Genomic DNA, 22,398 nt, shown 5'->3' with positions numbered 1-22,398 from the left:
CTAGAATAGTGACTAGAGCACTAGACTTTCAGCCATAAGGAGCTGAGTTTGAATCCTGTCTCTGATATCTATTAGCCATGTGACTTTGACCCTATAAAAGAAAGGCAATAAGGGTACATACCTTACAGTCTTGTGAAGATCCAAGAAGTGCTTTGCAAACCTTAAAGTGTTAACTATGAGAATTTGTTAGCAGGAACACACATCTATTTGATTTAATAAAGATGAGTTCATTATTAAAGTTCTAGGCTTAGCACACTTGAGTCCACTAAAGAGTTATCTATCTATGATATCTATGACATCATTTCTGTCTCCCATCTCCCCTTGTTCATACTCCTTGTCCCCCTAAAGCAGACTTCCCTTTCCAGGTCTGGAGCTTGGGGCTTCTAAGCGGGGGATGAGCCTTCAAGGTCTCCTTCCCATCATCTGCCCCAGTCTCAGATGGAAAGAGGTATCAGCTGGGCATGAAGGACAGGGATTGCATTGTTTTTCCACTAAAAGCTTTTAGGTTTTTTTTTTGAAGGGACCTGGCAGTGGCATTCATGTTTATTTTTAAATCCATTTGGATATTTTGTTCTGACTTGTACTGTTTTTCTTCTCTGGCCCTTTCATATCAAAGCTGGATGACTACACAGCAGCCTCGATTGTGTTCACCTAAGTGTGCTGATAAGATTCCAGTGGCAGAGGCACTGAGCCTGAGCTGCCAGAGAAAAATGTAAAATAATAAACAGGTACAAGAGAGTGATAAATAAGGAGGATTAAATCGGAACAAAAGCAGAAACATCTGGGATGGGCAAAAACATGCTCAGAGAACTTCTTGCAGGGAAAGGAAAAAAAGGAAAGTAAAAAGAACCCACTTCACCTCTCACCCAATTTTCTGACTTGGCAAGCAGGGACAGTGGAGTTCTCCCCACACAATGCCTCAGAAATAATGGTAGCACCAATGGTGGTGTTGGTGGCCCTGGAGAGGGACAGGCTCTTAGATTCTGCCTGGATGTTGGCCTGACTACCAATGCAGATAGGACTCCAAGCTGCTGCCCACCACATCAGAGACTAAAGAGACCATCTGGTTGGATTGTTAATTTGTTTGTAGGAATCCTTTTCCCTTTGTCACTGCTGTTGAAATTTCTACTTCAAAAAAAACAACTCCAAAACCTTCCTAGATTGATCAAAGATGATGGCCACTTCCAACCTAACATCAAACACCAGGCACACTGAACAACATTTATAACTTAGTTATATATTCAACTCATCCTTGAGTAGAGCCATATATCCTATTGAATGCAGAATTTCAGGGCTTCAAGAGCTGTGAATCAGAAATCAGAATTTTTCAATCAGAAATCATCTAATCTAACCCTTTCTTTGACAGAGGAATGCATTTAAAGCCAAAGGACCTGGGTGTAATCTTTGCCTCTTTACTACCTGTATAACCTTAGGCAAGTCACTTAATTTCTCTGAGTTTCATATTTCTCATCTGCAAAATAAAAGGATTAAATGAAAGGATTTATATGGTACTTTCTAGCTCTATAGTATATAGGCAATTGAAACTCAAAAGAGAAAATGACTTGACAAAGGTCACGTGGAAAGTCATTGGCAAAGCAGGGAACTAGTATTATGTCTCCCACTTCAAGTCTATTCATGGTTTTCACTTATGTTTCTACTGTGCTCTTTCCTGTAGATATGGATCTGGGTCCATTACAGTGGATTCCCTGAAGAAAGAGAACCATATCCATGCCTTTCTCTCTCTGTGATGTTTAGTAGGCATTAAGTTCAGTTAGATATCTGTATAAGTTCCCTTATTCCCTGTACAATGAGAAGCTATGAGAGATATTTTAGAGATAGAATCATCAAGATTTAATGATTAGGTGTTGAAGATGTCAGAGACAATTCTAAAACTTCATATCTGGGTGAGTAGGAGGACAATGGTCTCTTAGAAAGAGAGAAATCATAAGAAAGTACAGGTGTAGGAAAGAAAGTTGATTTTTTTGACACACTGTGTTTGAAATAGTTATAATGTATCTAAATAGAGATATACATCAAGGCCTTAGGAAATTTTGGGCTAGAATCTGAAAGAGAAAGGTCAAGAGTAGAGAAGTAATCATCTTGCAAAGCCTCATTATCATTAACACCATTGGAATGGATGAACTTGCTAAGGGATGGAGTAGAGGGTGGGAATAAGAGATTTAGATAAAGATCCCTGATGAGTACCTAGCAAGAGGCAGAGGGAGGTGGCTAGAGAGGAAAGAATGAAAATGCAATATTCTACATAGAAGCCAAGATGGAAAATGTTGGTCAATAATGGAAAGTGACACTGAAGTCAGAGAGGGTTAAAGATTTAGTAAAGACAATTGGATATAGCATTAAGAGGAAAAACTTTTTCAATAGAACAATAAAATCCAGCTTTCAGGGGCTTGGACTTTGAGGGAATAGAGACGGTGCCTTTACAAGTTTTTCAGGAAAAAAGAAAGAGACTTTGAGTGCAGCAAAATGGAAAGAAGATTTTTTTAAGCTAAGAGAGACCTAAGCATGTTAGGTAGAGGGGAAAGAAATGGTAAAGGAAAGGGTGAAATTGCATAATCAAGAGAATAATTAGAGCAAGATCCTGAATGAGGCTAAAGGGATGGAATTAAGGGCACAAGTGGAGGGCAACCCTAAAACAAGAAGAAAAATATCTCATCCTCCGAGACAGGAAGGAAGACTGTATGGATGTTGAAAGTAAAGACATTTTGAAACAATCCAAAATGGGACAATTCTCTACTAATGATAAGGTTTTTGGGAGGGGAGAGAGAGGGTTGGCAGCTTGAGGGGAATGTAAGAGGCTTGAAGCAGATGCTGTGGGGAATGCTCCAAGGAATCAGGAAATGAACAAAAGGGTTGCCAGAGCAGCAATGAGGGCCTGAATGACATCCAATAGTATACAATATTAATGGATCCAATCAATCCAATTTTGACTTTCCCTTTAGAGAAATAGCAAGCAACCAGGAATGGGGGGGGTAATGAAAGTGGATAATGGGATCTCCCTAGAGCTAGGGATTGGGAAGTTTCATAGTGGAAGGTCAAGGAAGCAAAGGACTCTTGATTGCCCTTGACAACATTGAAGTCATTGTTAACCAAGGTGAAATGTGGAGAAGGCAAACTTTAGTGTTAACTTCTATGAATACTATAAGTTAGGAGAGGTTGACTCTCTAATAAACCAATTTTCTCCCTTTTCAGAGAAGTTTCAGTCTTAAAGTCCAATAGGTCCCTGGAGGAGGAGTGCTCACCAGAGAATGACAGACCAATTCTATTTTTTTTTTTTCTTTTTGCTGAGGCAATTGGAGTTAAGTGACTTGCCTAAGGTCACATAGCTAGGAAGTATTAAATATCTAAGACCAGCTTTGAACTCAGGTCCTCCTGACTTCAGGACTGGTGCTCTATTCACTGTGCCACCTACCTGCCCTGAACAATTCTTCTAAGATCCAAATTCTTTAATCTTCTGTGGGACCTCAACTTTAGAGAAATACCACAAGTCTAGAAGACTGTATAGGTTCTTAGGAAAGGTAGGGCTTGCTGTTACTGTTTACCTTTTGTTTTTTTAAGAAGACCACTACAATGTTGAGGCATCAGTGATGTCTTGACTTTTATATGAGTTGGATTTAAAGGAGATAAAGTTGTACAGTCATCAGACTCACTTTCTCTTCCAGAGCCATCAAAGTCCAATGGCAAAACAAAAGTCAAGATGACTTGATGATAGCCCAGGATGCAGTGGATAATCAGGCATCTTCAATGCCTGACAGAGCATTTCACAGCACATACTTCAACTATCTTCATGGCCATTGGGATAAATTGTTTTCATTTGCCCATTCTGGGAAAAAGGGACTTTGTAATAGTTCAAATTGTAACAGTGTTGACTCCAATCTATTAAATTAAATTTTTTTTGTCGTAAGTCCTGCATCATTGTCTTGGATCATTTTATTTCTGAGAATAACTAAGTCATTCATAATTGATTATCTTACAATTTTGCTATCACTATGTATAATTTTCTCTTGATTCTACTCATTTATTTCACTCTGCATCTATTCATGAATGTCTTTCCAGGTTTTTCTGAGAGCATCTAACTCATCACTTCTTATAGTGCAACACTATTCCACCACAATCATATACTGCAACTTGTTCAACTATTCCTCAATTGATGAGCATCTCCCCAATTTCCATTTTTGATACCAAAAAATAGTTTCTATAAATAAATTTTGTACATATAGGTTCTTTCCCCTTTTAAAACTTCATTTAGCAGATAGACCTAGTAATGTTATTGCTGGGTCAAAGAAAATACATGGTTTTATAGCCCCTTGGGCATGGCTCCCAATTGCTTCAGATAATGGTTGAATAAGTTCACAACTGCACCACCAGTATATTAGTATTTTAGCTTCCCGTATCCCCTCCATTATTTGTCTATTTCTTTTTCTATCCTGTTAGTCAATCTAATAGGTGTGAGGTAGTTTCTCAGATTATTTTAATATGAATTTCTTGAATCAATAGTGATTTAGAACATTTTCTCATATGGCTATAGACAGCTTTGATAACTTTATCTGAAAACTGATTACTCATATTTTATCAATTGGAGATGGCTCTTATTTCCACAAATTTCACTCATTTCTCTATATATTTGAGAGGTGAGGACTTTATTAAAGAAACTTACTTTAATTTTTTTTTACAATTATGCTTGCTAACTATATTTCCCTCCTTCCTATATTTCTCTGTTTATTCTATTCTCTCTCTTCTTTTACCCTATCCCTCCTCAAAAGTGTTTTGCTTCTGAATACCATTTCTCCCATTCTGTCTTTTCTTCACTAAAGAGACCCTCCTTTATCTCTTTCCTTTCCTATTTTCCTGTAGGATAAAACAAATTTCTTTTTTCTTTTTTTATTTTACTAACAATACTAATTTCTGGTATTTTTCAATAGTATTTTATTTTCCCAAATACATGTATAGTTTTTAACATTCATTTTTGTAAAACTTTGTATTCCAATTTTTTTTTCCTTTCCCTCTCTTACTTCTCCCCTCCCCAAGACAGCAAGGTTATATATATAGGTTAAGTGTTATGGGCCAGAACTCTGAACTTGAAACAAAGGATTCTTACAAGGTACTAAGTCAGTGGAATTGGCCCCACATTGGGCACAAAATGTAATATTCTCTCTAAAATGTAATGTTCTCTGTTGAGGTTTTCTTGGGATCTCTGGGAGCAGCTTTTGTTTCAGTTCAGTAATCACCACATAAGTAGTCAGGGGTTACAGTCCAAATCCCTTATTGTCTCCTTCAAAGTCTTGTCTCCTTCACTTGGGGCTCGGATAATTTTTCTGGAGGCCTATCTCTCTCCTTGGTTCTGAGAACTTGAGCTCCTGCCTGCCTTCTCTGGCTTCTGAATCTCCCCAACTGAATCATGGCTGAGGCACCTAGCTTTATATGCTACACACTGAGTATAAACCAATCATTATATCACTAGGAAACCATTATTTGTTGTAGGATTAAATCAATACTAAATTAGATTTAACCATTATCTTCTCAATTCCACTTAGTACCTTGTTTCAAGTTCTGGCCCATAACATCTCCTTGTAGGATTAAATCAATCATCCTGAAACCATGCTAAATTAGATAACTATTGTCTCTATCAGTTCCTCTGACTTAATACCTTGTAAGAATCCTTTTTTCAAGTTCAAAGTTCTGGCCCATAACAGTTAAATATATGCAATTCTTTTAAACATATTTATTTGTCATGTGGAGCAAGAAAAATTAGATGAAAGGGAAAACACCATGAGAAATTTAAAAAATTAACAAGCAAGCAAGCAAACAGCAAAAAAGTGAAAATACTATGCTTTGATTCAAATTCACTCTCCATAGTTCCCTCTCTAGATGAAGATGGCATTTTCCATCCCAAGTCTATTGGAATTGCCTTGAATCATCACTTTGTTGAAAAGAGCCAAGTCTGTCACAGTTAATCATCACCTAATTGTTACAATGTACAATGTTCTCTCATTTTTGTTCACTTCACTCAGCATCAGTTCATGTAAGTCTTTCCAGGCTTTTCTGAAATCAGCTGGCTCATCATTTCTTATAGAACAATAATATTCTGTTACATACATATACCATAATTTATCCAGCCATTCCCCAGCTGATGGGCATCCACTTAATGTCCAGTTTCTTACCACACAAAAAGAACTACTGCTACAAACATTTTCCCCTTTTTATGATCTCTTTGAGATACAGACCTAGTAGATGCTAGATCAAAGGTTATGCACACAAAATGTTTGTGGCAGCCCTTTTTGTAGTGGCTAAAAACTGGAAAATGAATGGATGTCCATCAATTGGAGAATGGGTGGGTAAATTATGGTATATGAATGTTATGGAATATTATTGTTCTGTAAAAAATGACCAACAGGAGGAATACAGAGAGGCTTGGGGAGACTTACATCAACTGATGCTGAGTGAAACAAGCAGAACTAGGAGATCATTATACACTTCAACGATGATACTGTATGAGGATATATTCTGATGGAAATGGATATCTTCAACATAGAGAAGAGCTAATCCAATTCCAATTGATCAATGATGGACAGAATCAGCTACACCCAGAAAAGGAACACTGGGAAATGAGTGCAAACTGTGAGCATGTTTTTTGTTTTTCTTCCCAGATTATTTTTACATTCCGAATACAATTCTTCCTTTGCAACAACAACAACAGCAAAATTTGGTCCTGCACATATATATTGTACCTAGGATATACTATAATATATTTAATATGTATGGGAATGCCTGCCATCTAGGGGAGGGGGTGGAGGGAAGGAGGGGAAAAATTCGGAACAGAAGGGAGTACAAGGGATAATGTTGTAAAAAAAATTACCTATGCATATGTACTGTCAAAAAATGTTATAATTATAAAATTAATAAAAAAAGAAATATCTTTATATAAAAAAATGGTTATGCACAGTTTTATAGACCTTTGGACATAGTTTCAAATTTCTCTCCAGAGTGGTTGGATCATTTTACAACTCCACGAACAATTCATTAATGTCCCAGTTTTCCCACATCCCCTCCAACATCTATTAGTATAAAATAAATTTCTATACCCAATCAAGTGTATATTTTATTCCTTTTTGAGACAATTCTGATGTAAGGTTCAAGCATTTTCCATGACCTTCCCCTCCACTGTAAACAACAATAGTATTCCACAGCATTCATATATCACTATTTATTCAGCCATTCTCCAATTGATGGGTACCCATTGTTTCTGGTTTCTTGCCACTACAAGTGTAGGTCCCTTTCCCTCCTTTAAGATCTCTTTGGAATATAAACCTAGTAGAAACATTGCTGTATCAAAAGGTATGCAGTTTGATAACTTTTTGAGCATAGTTCCAAACTGCTCTCCAAAAAGGTTGGATCCATTCACAGTTCCTCCAATAATGTATCAGTGTCTCAGTTTTCCCATAGCCTCTCCAATATTTGTCATTATCTTTTCCTGTCATTTTAGCCAATCTGACAAGTGTGTAATGGTATCTCAGAGTTGTCTTAATTTGCATTTCTCTAATCAATAGTGATTTGGAGAACCTTTTCATGTGACTATATATAGTTTTAATTTCTTCATCTGAAAATTGTCTGTTCATATCCTTTGTCCATTTATCAATTGGAGAATTGCTTGAGCTATTATAAATTTGAATGAATTCTCTATATATTTTAGAAATAAAGCCTTTATCAGATCCTTTGAGTGTAAAAGTGTTTTCCCAGTTTATTGCTTCTCTTCTAATCTTGTCTGCATTAGTTTTGTTTGTACAAAACCTTTTTAACTTAATATAATCAAAATTATCTATTTTGTGATTAATAATGGTCTCTAGTTCTTCTTTGGTCACAAATTCCTTCCTCCTCCACAAATATGAGAGATAAACTATCCTATGTTCTTCTAATTTGTTTATAATACCTTCTTTATGTCTAGATCATAAACCCATTTTGACCTTATCTTGGTATATAAGGTGTGGGTCTATGCCTAGTTTCTGCCATACTAGTTTCCAGTTTTCCTAGCAGTTTTTGACTAATTGTGAATTCTTATCCCAAAAGCTGGGGCCTTTAGGTTTGTCAAATACTAGATTACCATAGCCATTGACTATTTTGTTCTGTGAACCTAACCTGTTGCACCGATCAACTTTTCTATTTTTTAGCTAGTGCCAAATGTTTTGATGACCACTGCTTTATAATATAATTTTAGATCTGGTACAGCTAGGTCCTCTTCATTTGCTTTTCTCTTCATTAATTCCTTTGAAATTCTTGACCTTTTGCTCTTCCAGATGAATTCTGTTATTTTTTCTAAGTCAGTAAAATAGTTTCTTGGGAGTTTGATTGATATAGCAGTAAATAAATAGATTAGTTTAGGGAGAATTGTCATCTTTATTATATTTACTTGCCCCATCCAAGAGCACTTGATATTTTTCCAATTGCTTAGATCTGACTTTATTTGTATGGAAAGTGTTTTGTAGTTTTGTTCATATAGTTCCTGACTTTCCCTTGGCAGCTGGAGTCCCAAATATTTTATACTATCACCATTTATTTTAAATGGAATTTCTCTTTGTATCTCTTGCTGTTGGATTTTGTTAGTGATAAATAAAAAATGCTGATGATTTATGTGGATTTATTTTTTATCCTGCAACTTTGCTAAAGTTGTGGATTATTTCTAGTTTATTCTCTAGGGTTCTCTATATATACTATCATATCATCTGCAAAGAGTGATAATTTGGCTTCCTCTTTGCCTACTCTAACTCCTTTAATCTCTTTTTCTTCTCTTATTTCCAAAACTAGTATTTCTAATACAATTTTGAATAGTAATGGTGAAAATGGGCAATCTTGTTTCACCTCTGATCTTACTGGGAATGGTTCCAGTTTATCCCCATTACATATGATGCTTGCTGATGGTTTTAAATAGATGCTATTGACTGTTTTAAGGAAAAGTCCATTTATTCCTATACTCTATAGTGTTTTTATTAGGAATGAGTGTTGGATTTTTATCAAATCCTTCTTCTGCATCTATTGGAACTCAGATCTTCTTGACTCTAAGTACTATGTTCTTTCCACTTATCCATCTAGCTGCCTAAGTGATTTGTCCATTGTCACAAGGTCACAGTTGATAAAGCTAAAGATTGCACCCATATTTTTTTGCCTCTAATTCCCATATTCATCTGATTAAAAGTGTTGTGCTTAAAGTTGGGGGATTCCTGGACTTATAGCCTATTCCTGACATTTAATAGGGTGAAGCAGGCAAGTTACTTCCCTTTTCAGAACCACAGTTCCTTATGTTTAGAATGGGTTAATAATGTGTCTCACAGGGATGGTGTGTGAATCAAATAAAATGATGCCCATCAAGGAATATTTATAGTAGCATTTTGATTTATATATGTTGTATTTATAGTTATGTTCTATATTTGTATTTGTTTCACTTTATGGTACTATTCACATCTATAGGAATAGATATGGCATTATTTTGGGGTTTTTTTGGAAATAACTGTAAATAAAATAAATACCCATTAATTGAGGATTAGCTGAATGAATTTTCTTAAATTCAAATGGGGTAATAATGAAATATCTATGATAGATCCAGAAAAATCTGGGGAAATATGGATAAACTGATTCAGAATGAAATGAGCAAAATATTTACCCAATAACATAAAGGAAAAGAGAAGGATAGGAGCTGAGCCTGGGATCTCTTGAAGGAAAAAACTTCCTCTATTGATGCTGCTCAGCAACTTCTCTGCAATTGATAGTATTGGGAAGTTTCCTAAGAAACTTCCTGAGAAGCTGAGTGACTTATCCAGGATCATATATCCCATATTTATATTATTGTGTGCTCATGGATGTAAAGGTAAACTTTGAAAGACTTCAGGAGTCTGATTAATACAATGCCTAATCATGGCTACAATAGAGTGATGATGGAGCTTGACTTTTACTTCTTGGCAGAGGTACAAAACAGATATGGGTATCTATGTATCTATGTATCTATGTATAGGTTATATATATTTATATATATTAATAGTATAGAACAAGACATACATTTCCATTGCTTTGTGAGACTATACTTATTTGTTATAAGGAAGGGGAATTTTTTTGTTTAGAAGCCAAATGCATGTGAGTTAGTGACCAATAACAGAAATACAAAGAAAAAAAGAAATACTATCAACTACCTGTCAAAAACACAAAAGCAAAAAAAAAAAAAAAAAAAAAGACAACCATAAAAAAATCAAACTCAACAGTTCAGAAAGAGGCATAAATATGACAATTATGTTTCTACACTGTTAAGTTGAATATATACCTTAACAATGAGCTGTAACAAAAGTCCACAGTTTCATATATAATCTTTTGTGTGTATTCTTTTTATATGGAAATCTTCATGTTTGTTGATTACATTTTTTGTATATATTTTAAAATAACATATGTAAAAACATTTTTAAATATTAAAGTACTATTTGGTGTCAGTTTTTAAAAATTATTTCCATTATACCATACTATCTTTCCTAACATTCATGATAAATTATACACACAAAGATTTCTTCACAATAATCATAAAATAAATCAACATGTATTTACCAAACATTTATGAGGCATCAAGAATCACATGAACTTCTATGATAATGGTCACTGAGGAATACATTTCTTGACCCATTTATCAGTGGCCATAGGGTTGTATGTCCTCTTTGGGACCAAAGTGATGCTGTCAATGCTGGAGAAATCTGATGGCATTTGAGGGATGAAGTTAATTTAGCCTGTCTGAGATCTCTGAAAGTTTATTTTATTGGAAGGTTTTATATTTGTTGTTGTTGTTGAGTTATTCAGACTCTTTGTGACCTCATTATATGAGATATTCTTGGCAAAGATAATGGAATAGCTCTCCAGTGGTTTAAAGCAAATGAAAACTAAGTGACTAGTCCAGGGTTACAACTAGTGAGTATTTGAAGCCAGACTCTTTTCAGTCTCTTTATATTTTTGGTTGATCCTTCATAGTTTTATGGCCTGCTTTATCATTTATACTACTCTCCCCTTTAACCTATGAGCTTATTTCCAAAGCCCCGTCTTGGTCCTACTTTCTCTTTTCTGGATATTTTCTCTCTCATCAGCTCTTCTAGATTATCTATCTACCTACTTACTTATCTACCTACTTACCTATCTATCTCCCACCTATCTCTATTATTTATCTCTCTATCATTTCTTTATTGATCTATCTTTCTTTTATTTATCTATTTCTTCATATTTCTATCTTTCTAGCTATTTATCTTCATATTCTCTCTTGACCTCCAGTTCTGCATCACCAAGTGTTTATTGAATATTTCTACCTAAATATTCTGTAGGTATCTCAAATTCAATTATATTCAAAAGATAACTCATTATCTTTCCTCCAAAGTCTACCTTTTCCTTTAAAATTCCTATTTTCATTGAAGATAACCATCATCCTTCTAATCACCTAAGTTTGAAATTTCAGTCAACCTTAACTACAAACACCCAACTTCAACCAATTGCTGAATCCTGTTGACTTTCCTCCCCACATGTCCCCTTCTATGCACCCCCCATAGTCATTGTCTTTATCTGGACTGTTCTCACCTCTCACCTGGTCTACTGTAGGAGGCTTCTAATGAGTATTCCTAGGAATTTTTTTCTCTTTTCTCTAAGCTATCCTCCATATGGCCACTAAAGTGACCTACCTAAATTCAGATCTGATGCCATTAATTTCTTCTTCAAGAACTCTAGTGACTCCCTATTGCCATTAGGGTCAATTATAAACTTTATTATTTGTCACTTAAGACATCCCATATTTTGGCAAACGCCAGTCTACTTTTCTAAGCCTATTATATTTTACTTCTCTTTCATACAACTCTAGATTCCATAAAAAACAGTCCTTTTGATGCATTTCATTTATGACAATCCATTTTCTATCTCTATACCTTTGTGTAGACTGTACTAGTGCCTTGTATAGAACATCTTCCTCATTTTTAAAGACTCCCAGTCTCCAAAGCTGAGTTTGCACGATACTCCTAAGACTTTTTCTGATTCCTATAGGTGTTAGCATCTCAACTCATTACTTTGTAATTATCTATGTATCAAAAGATGATAAATACAGAGCTATAAGAGACCTATGTCTTCTAATCTCCTGATTTTATGTGGAAACTGAATCTTGGGATTTAAGATGACCCATGGTTACAAAGAAAGTAACAGTGATGAGATTTGAACCCAAGTGCTCTGATTCCAGAGGCAGTATTCACTTTACTATAAGGTTGCTTCCTCTGTTAGATTCATAAAGGCAGGGTTTGTTTGTTTTTGCTTCCATAGTCTATAGAAAGCATTTAATAAATCTTATTTGATTTTATCAATTAGAAAATTGAAACTCAGTGTTACAAAGCTGACAAATGTCTGAGATCAGAGTCAAACTCAGGTCTTCTCAGTTTCAAATCTAGTATTCTATCTCGCAGTCCACACTGTCTGGATCTTAGAGTGTTCCCCAGTGTTTGAGTGGCTTAGGAAGATTGGGACTAGTCTACATGCAAGTCTTTGGTCTAGGTTGAGTTCAGTTTGATCTGGAGGCAGAGGGATACTAAGGTGACCCTTTGGAGGAGAGATTCTCAGATCCATTCCCCTTGTTGCCTATCAATAATAGTCAGGTGACAGTGGAGGCAGGGTAGTGGGAGGGTGCCTTGTAAGGCTTGATGATGAAGTGATGGAGGGGGAGGGGAGAGAAGAAACGAGCCACACAGCTATTCTGTGTAGAAATTCAGCTCTGAATGAGGCTCCTTGTCAAGTAGAACAATGACTTCTGAGGAAGTTACTATGTCGCTAGAGATGATTGACTTCTCAGAATAAGACATTGCTCAGTTTGAAACCCCGTTTAAAATAAAGGGAAAAAAAATCAATGTTTCACTTTCAAGAGTGTTTGGTTTAAAAAAGAAAAATAGTTGCAGCTTGTTTCTTTAATGGAGAAAAAGAGAGTCCCATCAATTATCTCACAGACAAGGACAGGCTCTTGGGGTACTATTGTTCTTGACCTGAACAAAACATTTAGCGATTAAGATGCATAAACCCTCCACTTAGTGAGAAGCAGCCAGTTCTGAGCTCTATTTAGTAACTGGGAAAACTGGGAGTCTGAAGTTGGTGATTTCCCCTCAAACTGGGATACACTGGACCAGCTTGTCTCCCAAGTGGGACCAGGCTGGAGAGCCAGAAGCTTACATGCTAATCCCCACTGGCTTTTAATGAAGGGCTAGGAATGTTGAGATGGACTCCCCGTTTTTCTCCAGTTCTGTTTATTATGAAGTAATGGATAGATCATTAAACTTGGAGTGAGAAAGGCCTGCACTCAAAAATTTACCTCCATCTGTGTAAGTATGGAAAAGTCATTTAATTTTCTGATTTTCAGTTTGCTCATCTGTAAAACAGGGTTAATGGTATTTACCTCATAGGGTGGTTATATGGCTGAATATGGCTGAAAATAATATAAAACACCTTGCAAATTTTAAAAGTATTATATATAAATCACATCAGTTATTAATTGAATTCTTAATTGGAAAAATACAATGGTAGCATTTCTTATTTCTGAGTTCTTAATCTTTTTTTGCATTGTGAACCCCTTTGCCAGTCAGTAAAGCCTATGGATCCCTTCTCGGGAGAATTTTTATAAATATGTAAAATAAAATTTATTGGATTACAATTCATATATATTCACAGATCCTAGATGAAGAATCCCCATTTTATTACAACAGACCAAGTTCTTTCTTGTCTCTACTCCTATAATCTACTTAACTTTCCCCCATTTTCTTAATTATCTATTTCATTGAGATTAGTCAGAGGCAAGGGAAACAGAGTAGAATTCCCCTTTAGAGATTAAAATTAGAGTTATTCCTTTTCCATAGAATAAATTTCCTTTATCATAGTGTCCCTTCTTTGCTCAAGAATCTATAAGGGCTCCCCATTACTTATTAAATCATGCTTAAACTCTTTATCTTGGTATTCAAGATTTTGTATACTCTACCTCTGATTATCTTTTTGGGGGTAGGGAAAAGGACAAATAATTTTAGTAGTATAAGGAACCTCTAGCCTGGAAATTGCCTTCACTGATGCTTTAGATTGTAACTTTGAGAGAGTTGTCCGAGGAACTGAAAGTTTAAGTGACTTGTCCTTAATAGCTGCTATTAAGTGTCAGAAGCTAAACCTGAACCAGCTCTTCTTGCCTTCAGGGTCTTCCTTTATCCATTTTACTAATTGCCTCTCCATACACCCATGCCATGCAATGTCATTCTTTGTTGCTTCTTAAGACATATTTTCTGTTTCAGACAGTCCTTTCCCCTCACTGTTCTCCCCATATCCTTTTAGAATCCCATAATGCCTGACTGAGAAGAAAACTCAGAAATTAGTTGATCAGTGAACAGGTACTCAAGATCTCTTGTACCATCATCAAGTAGTGGGTGAGCCTCAAGTGCTGGTCTTCTGGAAAATAATAAATGTAAAATTCCTATTATTATATTATATATTATATTATAAATCCTTAGTATCTTCTGGGGCAGCCTATTCTACTTTTGTGGTCTACTGTCTTATTCTGGACAAATTTGATTATTATGGAGTTTTTCATTATATTGCAATGAGCCAAATTGTAATCTCTGACCTTTAGCCCTCGTTTTGCCACTGGGCTAAAGCAGGATGAGTTCTATCCTTCTTTTAATGATAAACTTTCAAACACTTGTTGATCAGCGTTCTTCTCCCATATATCTCCTCTTTTCATGGCTATACAACCCCAGTGCCTTGAACATCCTCATATAATGTGTTTTTTAGCCCCCTTTCCATTCTGATCACCTTTCTCTGGATAGTTTGTCAATATCTTTCATAAAATGTGCTGTCCCAAACAAAATTCAGTTTCCCAGATATGATCCGGCCAGAGCGGAGAACAGAAGGATTTTCATTTCCTTAATTTCTGTAGTATTTTTATAATCATACTCATTTCTACTTCTAAACATTTGCTCATGGATTCTCCTTTATAGATAATGCAATTTAGGTAAATACTTCTTCAAGAATTTATTAAGAATAAGCCCCTGTGCTTGGCAGGAAGGATACATAGACCAAAATCAAGTAATCCCTGCTCTCAAGAAACTTATATTTTTCTGGAGGAGGTAGAGTATATGAAAATTGAGATGGGGAGGATTGGGGAAATCAGTGACACCACGGCTAATCCTTGGAAAACAGCAAGAAGAAGGGCATTCCAGGCACAAGGACAGTGTGGATGTCTGGAGGCAGGGGATAGAATGTGACATTCAGAGAACAGCTAATAGTCTAGTTTGACTGGAACAGAAAGTTTGTGAAGTTGAGTAATAGGAAATAAGCTTGGTAAGTTAGACGGTATCCAGATTCAGGCTAATTCATCTGTATTTTATCCAAGAAGTAATAGGAGGATATATATATATATATATATATCAGTATTTTGGAATATCAGTAGCTATGTGGAGGTTGGATTGTCAAGGGAAACTGGGAGAGAAATAAATTAGGAGACACATCATGATATGGGTGAGAGAGAATGAAGGCCTGAATTAGGGTGATGGCTGTATTACTGAAGAGAAAATATATACAAAGATGAGGATTAAATATGATAACATTTCAGTACTTTTAAAATGCTATATAACTGTTAGTGATGGTGATGGTAGTGAAGATGCTGATGGTGATGCTGGTGATAAAGGTGAAGATGATGATGGTGATCATGCTTTTGATTTTGAGGAGATAAGATTCATAAAACTGGTAACCCTTATTAGTTACCTACTTCTAATAAAGGTAGTGTAGTGCTATGACTGGGGTCAAATCCCCCACTGACAATTATAGCTTCTGTAACTAATCAAGTAACTTAAACTCCTTGTGCCTCAACTTCCCCATATGTCAAATGTCCAGGTTGGATTAGATAGTATTTGATGTCCCTCCCAGCTCTAGATCTATAACCCCATGATTGGCTGCGGGACATGATTGAGGGAGAAAAAGTAAAAAAAAATTGGAATGAATGAGAGCATTGCAGAACCCTCATATTTAAAGAAAGAAATTTAGGGGAAGGGTAGGTTTATTGGGGAAGGGCTCTGTTCTCTCATGTTTCCTGCCAATCAATATTTTATATGTCATTTATCTAGGAAAGAAAGGGGAAAAGGGAATGCACATCATTATGTGTGAGCTATAGATGTGTGAGCATGTTATAAGGGAAGAGTTAGAGGGGGAAGAAAGGCCATGAAAAGGGTACAGGGAGTGGGGTATTCATACTGAACACAGGGAAGAAGACTTGGGCCTCTAGGGGGGAATTCTGAGCCAGGGCTATCTAGAATGAAGTCACTAGGTAAGCTATATTCCATCTGGCCATAGAGAAAGGCTGTGATTTAGAATTCAATAATAGGTGACTAGCCAAAAGCAGTGACTGGATAAATTTTTTAACCCTCTACTTTCTTTCTCCCTTTGAGAAAAGCTTCCAGGACACAAATCACTGGGTTATAAATTTAATCTTCTGCCTGACAAGTTCTGATTCAGGTACATAGAAATTACTAAAAACAAGGAAGAGAACATTCTTTAGCATGTGCATGGAAAAAAAAGACACAGTAAGGATTCAACATGAACACCCTCTCTAAAGCCCAAGTTGTAAATCACTGTTCAGTTGTGCCCAACTCTTCGTGGTCATGGCCCATAGAACACCAATCTTGACCATAAGGTTTTCTAGTTCTAGTAGAGATAGAAAAAAAAAAAATCAAGAGTCTCTGCTGCCTCCTTCAGAATAAAGATGAAATGTGAGACCAATCCATTTTAGATGAGAGTCTATAAGTAGAGCTTTACATTATAGATGGGAATCTATGCTGGTGGGTACATTAATCTAAGAGCAGGTGAACCCAAAATAGGACCCTTAACTTCTAGGGACTTGGGCAAAGCAAATACATCTCTCTTGAGCCAATAAATTAAACTGCTGATTTAGGTAAAACACAGGAAGTTCAGGTTAAAGAAAAACCTGCAGGGCAAGTTCTGTAGCTGTGATACTTTGGGTTCTATGGACTTGATCATTCTGCACATTGGATACTTCAATGATCTAAAGTAGTTGGATACATAGAGACATAACCAGCAAGGGGGAGGACCTATGTGCTGGTCTTCAGAGTGCTTGTGATTAAGGGAATAGGCAGAGATATTCTTGGTGACTCCATTTTCTCAGCTCTGTGGTTGGTCAGTCACTCCTGTGAACTCTGAACCTCACTCTTGTACAGTCAGTTATGCTGTGAAGACTGGGCTTGAGTATGCTAAATCAGATGGATTCTCAGCAGGTGTGCCAGCCACCTTAGATACTAGCATGCTCTCTGAACTAGAATAGCAGGATTCAGGAGTTCCAACTTTTAGCTCAGCAAATGAATGAAATGAGAGACAAAGACACAGAGACAGAGAGAGAGACAGAGAGAGGAGAGAGAGAGAGAGAGAGAGAGAGAGAGAGAGAGAGAGAGAGAGAGAGAGAGAGAGAGAGAGACAGAGAGAGACAGAGAGAGACAGAGAGACAGAGAGACAGAGACAGAGACAGAGACAGAGAAAGAGAGAGAGAGACAGAGACAGAGACAGAGACAGAGACAGACAGAGAGAGAGAGACAGAGAGAGAGAGACAGAGACAGACAGACAGACAGAGAGACAGAGATAGATAGAGATAGAGGGACAGAGATAGAGACAGAGGGACAGGGACAGAGTCAGAGACAGAGTGAGAGAGAGACACAGAGAGATATAGATAGAGACAGAAAAATACAGAGAGACACACTCAGACAGAGAGATAGAACAACAGAGACAGAGTGTATTGAGAAAAATAGATCAAAATTTGTCACTTCCCTAACTTAATAATCTGTAGTAGCCCCCTATTACCTTTCAATATCAAATAAAAAGTTCTCTGTTTGGCATTTAAATCTCTTCACAACCTGACCCCTTCTTAGATCTCAAGTCTTCTCACAACTTACTCTGCCCTACCATTGTGACTCTGTCCTTATTCCTTCAGTGAGATGATGCTCTTAACTCCTGATTGAGCATTTGCCCCAGCTGTCTCCTCTGTCTAGAATGGTCTCTCCCATCACATCTATCTCCGAACTTTCCTAGCTTCTTTCAAGACTCTGTCCATATTCCATCTGCTATGGAAGGCCTTTGGTAAGCCCATTTTCAGTGCCTCCCTTCTGAAGTTATCTTCCATTTATCTTTTATGGATCTAGTTATTGGTATGTCATTTCCCTCACTTAGAATGTAAGCTCCTTGAGGGCAGGAACTGTGTTTGCCTTTCTTTGTATTCCACATTTTAGGCTATAACTGGCAAGTAATAAAGGCTTAAGAAGTACTGACTTTTTTGCCCCATGTTCTAGGATCTTCCCTCTAAGTCTAAGTAAAGCTGAATTATGACTTAGAATAAATCTAGCCAGAGACTCTGACCTTCATTGCTTCAATCTTGGACCTCAAGTTACCTGAATCTCCTGATACAGAGACTAAGTTCTCAGGGCAGCAATTCTCAAAGATAAGAGTTCATTGCTTGTCTTGAACCTCCTTAAAATGGACCACAGAGTTAGAAGCTTTGCTACCAGAACCCCCAAAGCTAAGCATCTTCATAAAGAAGAAATCATATCTTTTCGCTTACTGTGGCTCTTGGGGAGAGGAACAGTGAATGTAGGTGGGGTGTAAAGAGGCTGGGGAAAGGAGAAAAAAATCATGGTTCCCTCTTTTTAAAAAATGGATAAAAGCAAGACCAGCAGATGCTGCCTTTGGCTGAGAGCCTTCTTCTCTGGTGCCCTGGGCCTGCCGCTGCCCCCATCTCCATGGCAACCTGCCTGTGTGGCCTGAATGGTGGAATTAGAGTGAGGAGGCTGGAGGGGGCTGTGGGCTGTTCCTTTGGGACCTTCCCCTCTCAAGTCATCCTAAGCTCTGTTCTTGCCAGTTGCATGTTTAAATTCAGAACCTGGCCAGCTAGAATTGGCCATGGCTCTCTCTCTCTCTCATTCACCTCTCACCTATATTACCCTGATTGGAAGTTATTCTATACATAAGTCCTATGGAGGGATCCCAAGGGCTGCAAGGGACAATTGGGCACCATGGTATCTGACAAAAGGGCTGGGAGAAAAGGGGTGAGTGTGGGAGGAAAAGTAAATGTGGGAAAATTTTCCTCCTTACCAGTCAGCTGTCTTCCAAAGCAGTGGGCTTCTAATGAGAATCCTTCAGGATTGGTTCAGAGATGCGAAAAGGGGATACACAATCAGCTGATGCTGATCCAGTGAATTCACCCTTCCCCTGCCATGTCTTTGCTCAGTAGTCAGTTGTGGCTGCTCAGTTCTTAATACCTATAGTGAAGTCGGTGACTGTGCAAATCTCCCTCCCTCAAATCCAGTTCACTTGCCATCACTTCCCTATTGTAGTGCTCTTGAAAAATAAAGGATAAACAATAAAAACCCAGTTTCACCCTTACTCTTACTTATATTGCCCAAGTTTTTTTTTTTTTTAAATTCAATTCAGTTTAACATAAAGGGGCTTTTTTGGTTTGTTTGTTTTTAATACTTTCCATGTGCCAGGCACTGTGCTAACTACTGGGGATGCAAAGAACAACAGTGAAAACAGATCCTGCTCTCAAGGAGCTTATATAGAGAGGAAGGGTTGTAGAGAGGAAGGGGCAGAAAAACAACATACTTACTGATGAATAAATAAATATATATATACAATTATAAATATAAATTTACATATATAAAATGCAAAATATAAAATATGTATATAATATAAATTTACATAGTAGATGCAAAATAATTTAGGGGCATATGCAAATAATTGGACAGATCAGGAAAGGCTTCAAGCATAAGGTGACCCTAGAATTGAATCTTAAATGAAGCTAGAGAATCTACCCAATCCTGAGGAGTAGAGAATTTAAATTAAAAAAAAAATCAGAGGATCATTGATTTGGAGTTGGAAAGAACTCCGTAGTCTTGGATCATGTATCACAAACCTTTTATTTTCCAGATGAGGAGACTATAAGCCATAGAAATTAGTTTCCAAGCTTACTTGTGATCACAGAGTATGAAAAATAGGGATATGAACCTGAAACCTCAGATTTCTAGCCTAGAATTTTCTCTCAGGACCATCATTTATTGTTGTTCAGTTGCTTCAGGAACATTTAATTCTTTCTGACCCCATTTGGGGTTTTCTTGACAGAGATACTGGAGTGGTTTGCCATTTTCTTCTCCAGTTCATTTTATAAATGAGGAAACTGAGGCAATCAGGGCTAAGTGATTTCTCCAGCCCAGATCCCATGACTTCAGAAATGTTCAGAGTGAGGAGATGGGGAATAATAGGAAGGAGGAGAACCCATCACCAGCTGCATCCCCAATCCTCTTTGCAACAAGGAACTTAGCCAGTGAAGTATGAGAATATGAATGACCATATACTTTTATGGATTCTATTTCTTTTTTTCCTTCTTAGGCAATTGGGGTTAAGATACTTGCTAGGGTCACACAGCTAAGAAGTGTTAAGTATCTGAGATCAGTTTTGAACTCAGGTTGTCCTGACTTCAGAGCTGGTGTTCTCTCTACTGCGCCACCTAGCTGCCCCAGAGCCCCATTTTATAAATGAGAAAATCAAGGCTCTGAGAAGTTAAGGAACTTACTTGTCAAAAGTCACCCAGCTTGTAAATGTAAGGAGCTCTCAATAAATCTGGGGTCTTTAGTTTCCAAACTCCAAGTCTAAAGGTATTTGTCCTGAAGCTCACTATCTTCCATCATCTAGTTACTGACTCTGTATAGACTTTGCATATTCCATCTGAGTTGGACCTCTTGAATTTTTGTAGTCCTGGTTCTGTGATTCCCTAGATCTTTCCAATTCTAAAATGGTGCAGCGGAAAGAATGCTGTTGAAATCCTGGGGTTCAAATCCTGTTTCTAATGCTTATTATTTTTGTGAATTTGGGCAAGCCACTAAATGTCCTTGGGACTCAATTTCCTCATCTATAATTAAGGACTAAATAGTTTCTGAGATCCCTTCCAATTTGAATTCCTATGATATTAGAAGCCATTGAAAATGAGCACTCTGAAGAGGAGGAAATGGGAGACATTTTTTCCAGGACCCTTAACTTGAAGGGGATCTTCTTCTAATGCATCCCCTATAGGTCAGGACTTCTTAATTGTTCTTTTAATATCATGACCCCTCTCCATATCCTTGGCAGTCTGACAAAGTTTATGGACCCTTTTTTTTCAATTCAATTTTATTTTTAGTTCCAAATTTTCTCCTTCCTCTTACTCTTTCCCACCCACTGAGAAAGCAGGAAAAACAAAATCCATTATAAATATGCATAGAAATGAAAAACAAATTTGTGTATTATCTATGTCCATAAAAAAAGAAAGGAAAAGAAAAAGAAGAAAATATGCTTAGCCTACACTCTGAGCTGACTAGTTTTCTATCTGAAGGTAGAATGCAGGTTTCATCGTGAGTTTATGGTCTTTTTCTCAGGAAAAAAATATTTTAAATACATAAAAATGCATAGAATGACAAAAAAAAAAACAGAGATTAGTGAAATTAAAGATAATTTTTTCCATCTATGCTTTGGACTCCTGACTTCTATTCAGAGATTGCCCAAGGGGACTCCAGGTTAAGAACCCCTGTCCTAGGAAGATAAAGACTCTACAATGAAACCTTAACTGTGCCTGAAGGATAAAACTCTTGCAATAGATACTAATGGCTTCCAAGTAAGAGAGAAGCTTTCTTAGCCCTCCACCCATACTCCAAACCCAGAATAAACATGGGGCAGATAAAGTTTTGTCCCAGGTTTTCATATGAGGTAGGTCAGATTTCTCTTCTGGTGTGAGTTTTGTCTTCTATTTTCCCTCCTTTCCCAATGAGCACACTAGAAGCCCTACAAACCTACTTCTTCATCACCCACACCTGGGCAACCACTACCTTTCTCCAAGGTCTCACTTATCCTTTTGCTATTTTACTGAATCTCTTCCCTATTCCCACCCCCTAATGTGCCCCCCAGTGCATACTTATTATGGGAGTAAAAAACACTCAAACAAAACACCTGGAATTTGTTCAGAATATAATGGGAAGTGGAAGAAAGGAAGAAATGAAATCAGCAATGTAACAATCAGCTGCTGCTCCCTCCTCCATGATAATCTCATCCTACATGATTGGGGAATACAGGGGCTACCAATAGCTACATATTTCCACCTTACCTTGCAAACTCAGCTCTGATCTTTTCCTTCTCTAAAACCTCCTATGAACAAACTCTCCTTCATCCCAGATCTCTTTCTTTCATATTCCTTCCTTCTGGTGCTCAATTTTAATGCAGCTTTGTCCCAGATTCCCAACTCCTGACACCCTCTAGAAAAATGCTGACAGATTGCTCCTCTCATGTCTT

The sequence above is a fragment of the Sminthopsis crassicaudata genome, chromosome 3, assembly GCF_048593235.1.
Source record: "Sminthopsis crassicaudata isolate SCR6 chromosome 3, ASM4859323v1, whole genome shotgun sequence".
Classification (NCBI taxonomy): domain Eukaryota; kingdom Metazoa; phylum Chordata; class Mammalia; order Dasyuromorphia; family Dasyuridae; genus Sminthopsis; species Sminthopsis crassicaudata.
Note: the sequence above shows the minus strand (reverse complement) of the source record.